Genomic DNA, 8,128 nt, shown 5'->3' on the forward strand with positions numbered 1-8,128 from the left:
ATTTATGACCCCAACATTCAGAGAAATTTATGTCAATATTTAATAGTTTTACGCACTAAGTAAGAGAAATCCGAAAAAGTCAAAATAGCATTCCGGAAATGTTAATTTTACCTTGCAGTATTGATCGGAAATCGGTGTAAATATTACCCTTTTTAGGTGTATTATGGGTTAAAGTTAAATTTTTAAATTTTTAAGTATACACTGGGAGAAATCCGAAAAGGTTAAAATAACATTCCGGAAATGTTAATTTTACCCTGCAGTATTGATCCGAAATCGGTGTAAATATTACCATTTTTAGGTGTATTATGGGTTAAAGTTAAATTTTTAAATTTTTAAGTATACACTGGGAGAAATCCGAAAAGGTTAAAATAACATTTCGGAAATGTTAATTTTACCCTGCAGTATTGATCCGAAATCGGTGTAAATATTACCCTTTTTAGGTGTATTCGGGGTTAAAGGTACCCTTTTTCATGTTGATTTTACCCTTAATAGGGTGTAAAATAACCATTAATAAATGTTGATATATTTTTACACCTAAAAAGTGTTAAATTTGTGAGGAAAAAATGTTAATCGCACCCTCTTTTTTTCTCAGTTCGTACACTGACGTAGTCAATTTACTTCAATATGGACAAAAATTTCTCTATTGTATATAGGTCATAAGCAAAGCCAATTTTTGAATAAATGTAAAAGAGTCATATGAAATAGGTATTAAATATGAAATTAAACTTTGAATTACAAAAGATTTACTATGTGTTACAGGCGAAAATTTTGGTAAAATTTAGTAATGACTGTGATAATTTCTATTACTCATTTTTCGACGTCAAAAGCCAAAAAGACTCCAGAGAGCATATTTCTTAACCGATTGAGACAAATGTAGGTTTATGAGAAAGGTCTTGGAAACACGAACAATTTTCAATAGCTTTCTAACTGTTATATATCTATGAGATTTTTTTTGTTTATCAATGAACCTTCTAACTCTCTTATCTACAAATTCTACCAACTAATACATTTCAACTCTAACATAAGAGATCTGTCATGTTAAATGCCAGTACGTTCGATTGTAGCTATAATCCTTCCAAGGACATCGCCTGCAATTAGTACTTTCTCCTTCGTGAGCCCGTTGAGAGCATTTGTCGCCACCTACACATAAAATCACCTTCCAGTTGACACCTTTAATTAATTCTTCAAGTGTTGTGCTCTCTCGTGATCCAATTTTTGCCTGCGGTCGAATCAAATAGAGATACTGGTGTGCCAAAAAAAAGCAGTCAGGAATCAATTGAAATTCAATACAGAGTGGTGATCCCAATCTCATCTCCATACACAATCGAGACATGATTTTTATGAATGAAATGAATCCATTACTTCAGGTGGGTCATTAATTATCGCTCTGTGGTTCTGTGTTTGTCCAGCGGATGAACGACTGGATGGTTTTGATGAAGTTGTCTTCCAAAATGATCCATTCAAATATTTGTGAATGGACTCTTTTTTTTATGATGGGTCTCTGGGTAAATTATGCTGGATCGGGAATGCAGCCAATGGATAAACCTTCGTTGTCTGTGTCGCAAAATTTCTTTTAGGGCTTGTCTCATGCAGTCACAGATGGATTTTTCTGCTATGTATGTGGGCGAGAGAATAAATAATTTATGAATTAGATGAATTTATTGAATGAATTGTCTAATAAGTTTGAATAATTCATAGGTAAAAATTTTTGCACACATGGGAGAGCTACCTAATCAGGTGGGATGATTGAGAATTTGTCTGCACATTGTGGGTTACTCGATCAGTGGTGTTGGGGATCAACAATGAGCAACAATTCTTAATATTTTTCCACATCTCTAGCCGAGAGAGTCTAATTGTTGGAATAGCGCGAATATTGCGCAATCAATGGCAGGGAATTTATTAAATGCGACGATATGCGTTGAGGTGGCTCAGAGATTATGTGCTGATGGTGCTATTTCGAGAACAAACCGACATGGCATTTTGAATCGAATGTGCTGAAGTGAGAAGGATGATTCTCAGGTGATCTCACTGCAACACTGCGGAATATTGCCACAAATGAAACATGGAGCCATCATACAAAACTGACAACCATTTACCTTTCATTTTAATAAATTGTACAGTTTTATTCGCGCCATTGCGACATCATATTCTTTGGTGTTTCCAGGCATCCAGGTGAGTTTCTCCCGACTTTTCTGACTCACCACCTTGGCTAAATATCATGGCAAAATCTTCTACAATCAATAACATGACTTTTTTCCAGCACTTCGAGGATGGGGACAAAGTTGAGGTAGATGCAAAAAGTGGTGATGGTCTTTTGGCCACTGAATACTCAAGGATCAAATTATATCGAATGTATCTGTTGAAAGTATTTCAACGCCAATTTAATCAAATATATCTTTGTATGTAGGGGAAACTTGGAACTATATTTTGGACATTTTAATGGTTTTTATATTGAGAATTATCCGAAATTGCAAACATTAAAAGCCACTTTAAACAGTTTGTTGTGGTAAGATCCCCGCAAATTGTGACAATTTTTTCAGTTTTATTTGTTATTTTTAAATTTTAAAGTATACACTGAGAAAAATCCGAAAAGATTAAAATAACATTCCGGAAAAGTTTATTTTATCCTGCAGTATTGATTCGACATCGGTGTAAATATTATGCTTTTTAGCTGTATTATGGGTTAAAGTTACCCTTTTTCATGTTAATTTTATCCTTAAAAAGGCGTAAAATTAACACTAAAAAATGTTGATATACTTTTACACCTAAAAAGTGTTAAACTTATGAGAAAAAAGTTAATCGCACCCCCGTTTTTTTCTCAGTGTAATTATTATATTTAGGAAGAGAATTTATTTAATTTATTTAAGACACTAAATTCTTTGTTAGAAATATTTTTGAAAAATGTCCACTTTTTTCTTGCTTGCGTAAGTAATTTATTTGAAGTAAAGAACCTCAAAACAAAATTAATTGTTGTTACTTTGCGAAATGTGGAACTTGTTGCAGTTAGTTTATTTTTTTGTTTTATTTTATCCGAAAACGTAAATCATCAAACCGAAATTCCAAAAGTTAAAATTCAGAAAGCTAAAATTCGGAAAATCAAAATCGCAAATTCTTCAAAGGGTTATAGCTACTCCTACAACTGAACGCCTGTGCATCTTAGAAGAAAATGGAAATCTCCCTCCGTATCCTTTCAAGATTTTGGCTTTCGGAATTTTTTCAATTTTTTGGTTTTCGTGGTTCAGCTTTTCGGAGTTTTGGGTTTCGGGATTTTGGCTTTCGGGCTTTTGACTTATGGGATTTTTTGATTTTCAAGACTTTGGCTCTTGAGATATTGGTTTTTGAAGATTTTGCCTTTCGGGATTTCGGCTTTTGGAATTTTAGCGTTCGGAATTTTGGATTTTCTGGGTTCTTGGCTTTTACAACATTTCCAAAGAGGTAAATAAGAAATTTCTATATTTTAAGACGGAAACATTAATTTGATCTTTGAGACAATAGAAACGGAAAAAAAACATACGAGCAGTAAAAAATTCAAAATGGGCAGTAAAAAATTAAAAATGATATATAAAATATCTAATTATGGTCAGTAAAACACTTAAATCTTTACAAAAATTGGTCTAATTTATTTATTTAACATTTAATTAAAATTGTTGCAGATAGAATGAAAAGCCCTTTATTTTCCCTTTGCCAAAATTTGGATGACAGTTTCAAATCTTTTTGTTACTGCTCAATTTTAACATTTTACTGCTCATTTATACAATGTCAATAAAAACATTGTAGAAGGAGTTGGAAGAAATATTCTCATTAGAATGTAATTAGCATTAGGACAGTCCAATGGACTGATGATTTAATTAAATACGGGAAAGATTTCGAAAAACAATTAATGAATCTTGATAGGATTAATATTAATAATATTCCACATATCCATTTTTTGTAAAATCAATAAAATTTAATTTAAATTTTAGTAGAAAATTAATAACGCATAGTGAAACATTTTTGATAAGTGAAAAACCACATCGCACTTTGTAAATGAAAAGATTAGATTTTTCAATATATTCTCCGTTAAATTTTGGTTTTAAAAGGTGGTAGTGAATTCATGTTTTCTGTTTTTTAGAATATCTGTCGATAAAATTTTAAATTTTGTGAGTAGAGAAAATCCAAAAAATGAAATTGTTTTTCTTCTTAATAAACTGAAGGAGGGAAATTTGCAATCGAAATTGAATGCAATAATCTCTTTTAGCCATGTGAGCAATTTTGGCTGTCTAATGTATTAATTACGTTATTTGTTTAAATAATATGACTCTAAAATAAGTGGTGAAAAGCGTTGGAATGTACATAGTTTCGAAATAGCCTCTTTGTCAATGAGATGCCCCAAAACTCCCAGAAAGTTTTCTTAATTTAATTTGGAAAGCATTTCTAAAATAAGATTATAGGGGAAACTGGGGCACCACTAAACACGGGGTACCACCAAACACTAATTTTTATTTCTAAACTACTTGGACTATCTCGACCATTCCTTCAGTGGACAAGCATCCCTGTAGTGCCTATAAATTCCTATAGGTCTTATTCTCTGATGTCCAATATTCGATTAAAAAATCGCAGTGTTTGGTGGTACCCCAGTTTCCCCTACATACAGAAGCTTGAAGTTATCAAAAATGCTTACTCCACCCTATAAAAATTTCCCTCATTTTCCTCTATTATCTTTTTACAAAAATATGTTCGAAATTTGATTCTTATAAGTTTGTTGTGCATTTATGTAAATGTTGGAATTACTAATTATGTAAGATTAGAAGTTCCTGGTAAAGTGGTTAGAAATATGTTTGAGGAGCACCTCCCAGGAAGAATTCTCATGACATTGCGAGCATCTTGGACAAATTAATTGCCGCAAATTGTTGAGAGGTGCAAAGTGGTGTTAAATTGCTAATTGAAATAGCACACGAGGCATTCTTTAGAAGAACCACTGATCTCAAATAATTGATCTCTGACTGGAAGAAATAAGACTGACCATAGTAAATTACATCTCTGACCATTTTCCTCAAGTCTTAGGTAAAATCCATAAAAAGAAGAGAGAGAAGGTTCGAATGTTTGCCTGAGAACTGTGTTTTCTGTACCATCTTCTGTAGGAGACAATTTTCGCGGCCAGTGACGCAATGTGAGGTTGCTGAAGAAATTAACACGAACAGATAAGCAAATAAAAGGCCACACAATTGATTTTTCTTCGGTCTTTGTCAGCCTTTTTGTCCATTTTGCGCTGCGGACTTTGATGGGCATTGTTGAGTGATTTTCTGAGGAAATCCATCGACAACCGATGGGGACACTCTTCGATCACATCATGGGCATATTTTCATGTGTCTTTCTTGGGGCCTTTTTTTCGGGACTTACATTTAAATTTATAGGTGTGCAAGAAGGTACATAAGATGTCGAGGAGCGCGAAACCTGCTCATGAACCGGTTCTCTTGCGCCATTCTTCCCAAAAAAACTCCCGGATGGACAAATATTGAGCAGAAAAGAATATTAAAAATCATAAAATTGTCCCGAGAATTTTTCTGGGACACTTCACTGGCTGGGAGACACTGCTGAATTGCATCTGTATCTTTTTTTCTTCATGTTGTTGTCACATGGAGAATGCAAGACATCTCTAGTGACTACCATTCACGAGATTGTCTCCCACGTCCGATGATTCTCTTGACTTCAAATCACCTTCAATCGCTCGATTCTTTTCCACTGCTCATTTCTCATAACTTCAATAAAATGTACACACCAGCAGACAACATCAAATGGCAATTGCTCATAAATAATCCACTCGTTTTGCTGAATTTTACCATAAACAGCACCATCCGCCAGTTGTCATCGCGATTTTGCCCGTGGGGTATCCTCTCAAATGCAACAGCCGCGTGTTAAGTAGCTTCCAAAAGCAATTTGCAATGCTCTTGCATTTCTCACCAGCTCAATGGGAGTGCTTATGTTTGGGTGGATGGCTCTCGGTGGTTACATGAAGATGCGAAGGTTTGATCCTCTAGAAACACCTTGCTACAAAATAGATGAAATTGTTAGGGCCAGAAGGCCTGAAAACTCATTCTTTCAATCAAGTCCATACTTCGGGCATTACAATACAAACAATGTTAAATTGATTTGATCAATACCGAAGGTACAAATAAGTTTACTTATATCTTTAAAGGTTTTGAAATTACTAAACAGTCAACGAATATATAAAAGTACAGTACTAGTAAAATAATAATACAAATACAAATTTTTTTAAAGTGATTATAAGGTAAAATTTGGGATTGCGAACCAAGCAAATTTGGAAGTTTGAACGTTGAAGATCTCGGAATGATCATAAAATTCTACAGTACTTTAAAACTTAAATATTATTTTTTTTTTAAATGAGTTTAAAGTTTCTGTGTTGTTCTGGAATTACATTATTTTTCCTAATCTTGAAGAAAATACGAAAAAAGTTTGTGTCATTAATCTAATAAATGTTGCAGTCTCGTCTTTAGACGAAAAGATCAATGCAACAACAATTATAAAAGGAAATCATTTGGAATTGTGAATATTACTAGCAGGAAGATAACATTTTAGGCATTGAGATGAGGATGAGTTGGATGTATGCTTGGTGTGCACTTACCTTTTCTTCGTTTAACAATAAATTAACCCTTTGGTGTTAATCAGGCGATAATAACTTGTGGCAATAATTACACAGAGAGAATCTCACACGACGACACTCATTCCAGTTGAATGGATATTTTGGATAGGACTCCACCAGAGTGGCCCAGGAAGGTCAAGAGTGGGTCCAGAGAGAGAGAGAGACATTCCATTGGTGAGGTTCCATACAAAAGAAGTGTCACTTGGTATGCGAGAATGAAAATGAAAGATGTATTAAATGGAATGAAGTGTAATTTTCGACTTCGACTATTTATTTATTTGTGTTGTTGTATTGTAAAAACGAAAAGCTAATATTTAACATTTGTTTTAGTGTCGACAGTAGAAACAAAAGACAATGCCAACAAGAGATCTCTGTACATACCGTTGGATATGACACACTCGAGATGGTAGAAAAAGTTGTTGTTCCTACTCTTTTTGGTGACTTCATGGGTCTGCCTGTTTTTTTTTTATTGCTCGAGCTCTACCAAAAAATAATATATACATATATAATTGTCTTTTCACTGGGATACCCTTAAATATTGCATTTTTTACCTCCAGAGAGACATATTTGTACTTAAAAAAAACAAAGAATATAACAATTTGGGAAAAATGACGTCATGATATCTATCTATCTTTCAGTTGGTTTTATACATTCACTATCTAGACTAGAGACTAAACGGTTATAGATAGCATCTTGAGGCCTGTGAATGAACATACGATTTTCTTCTTTTTTTATATGTTTTTATTATCTTACTCAGGTAGACGTTAATCTCTGTACACGACCGACACTGATCTTGAAACCCTGAATTCATTTTTATAATTGTTTCATAATAATGGAAAACAACTCTATTTTATCAGTTATCAATTATGGCTAGATTAAATTCATTATAACCACAAACCAATTCCAACTTATACCAATCGCACGTAGTTGCAAGCACTCCGAGTAGCACACTTTTCGAGGTCGCCTGTAAAGAATCTCAGCTACCATAAGCTTATCTGAGTTTATCACTGGTCATTTTCTATTTTAAATAATCTGAGTGGGGAAGGCGAACAAAAGAAAAAAAAGTTCATTGAAATCGGTTAATAAACTTTAGAGATAGAATCCGGTCCATTTGAATACAGTAAGGGTCGGGGTACATTGGGTTGGGGTGTAGAGACGGATGGGACCCATCGATAGAGAGATCTCGATCTCAGATATAATATATACTAAAATTTCATCGAAATCCCTTTATAAATACAGAAAATGCAGTCCGGTCAAGACATTTTTGATTATAGCTCGGGTCAGGGAACATCAAGGGAGTAGTACGACCCAGCGTTGGAAAGGTCTCGATCTCAGCTACTCACAACATACTAAAATTTAAAGAAACAGTATCGTCTAGTTTTCGAAATATTCGAGATCAATTAATCGAAAATCGATTTTTTCGATCAAATCGATTAAATCGGATGAAATTGGCATGCCATGAGAGTTGCAGTACTCAACGAGACCTTT

General features: G+C 33.8%; 1 long non-coding RNA gene across 2 annotated transcripts; it reads right to left on the reverse strand.

The window, feature by feature from the left end:
- Positions 1–834: 834 nt before the first annotated feature.
- Positions 835–7,059, reverse strand: LOC129804386 (uncharacterized). 2 transcript variants are annotated; one of them, XR_008751976.1, is made up of 4 exons: positions 7,022–7,059; positions 6,623–6,841; positions 5,380–6,027; positions 835–1,612 (listed from the first exon to the last, which is right to left on the reverse strand). It is a non-coding gene; the product is annotated as an uncharacterized LOC129804386 (long non-coding RNA). The 2 variants fall into 2 exon arrangements; XR_008751977.1 differs by lacking the exons at positions 835–1,612; positions 7,022–7,059 and having other exon boundaries at positions 6,623–7,003.
- Between the last annotated feature and the right edge of the window lie 1,069 nt (positions 7,060–8,128).

This window comes from Phlebotomus papatasi, chromosome 2, assembly GCF_024763615.1.
Source record: "Phlebotomus papatasi isolate M1 chromosome 2, Ppap_2.1, whole genome shotgun sequence".
NCBI lineage: Eukaryota > Metazoa > Arthropoda > Insecta > Diptera > Psychodidae > Phlebotomus > Phlebotomus papatasi.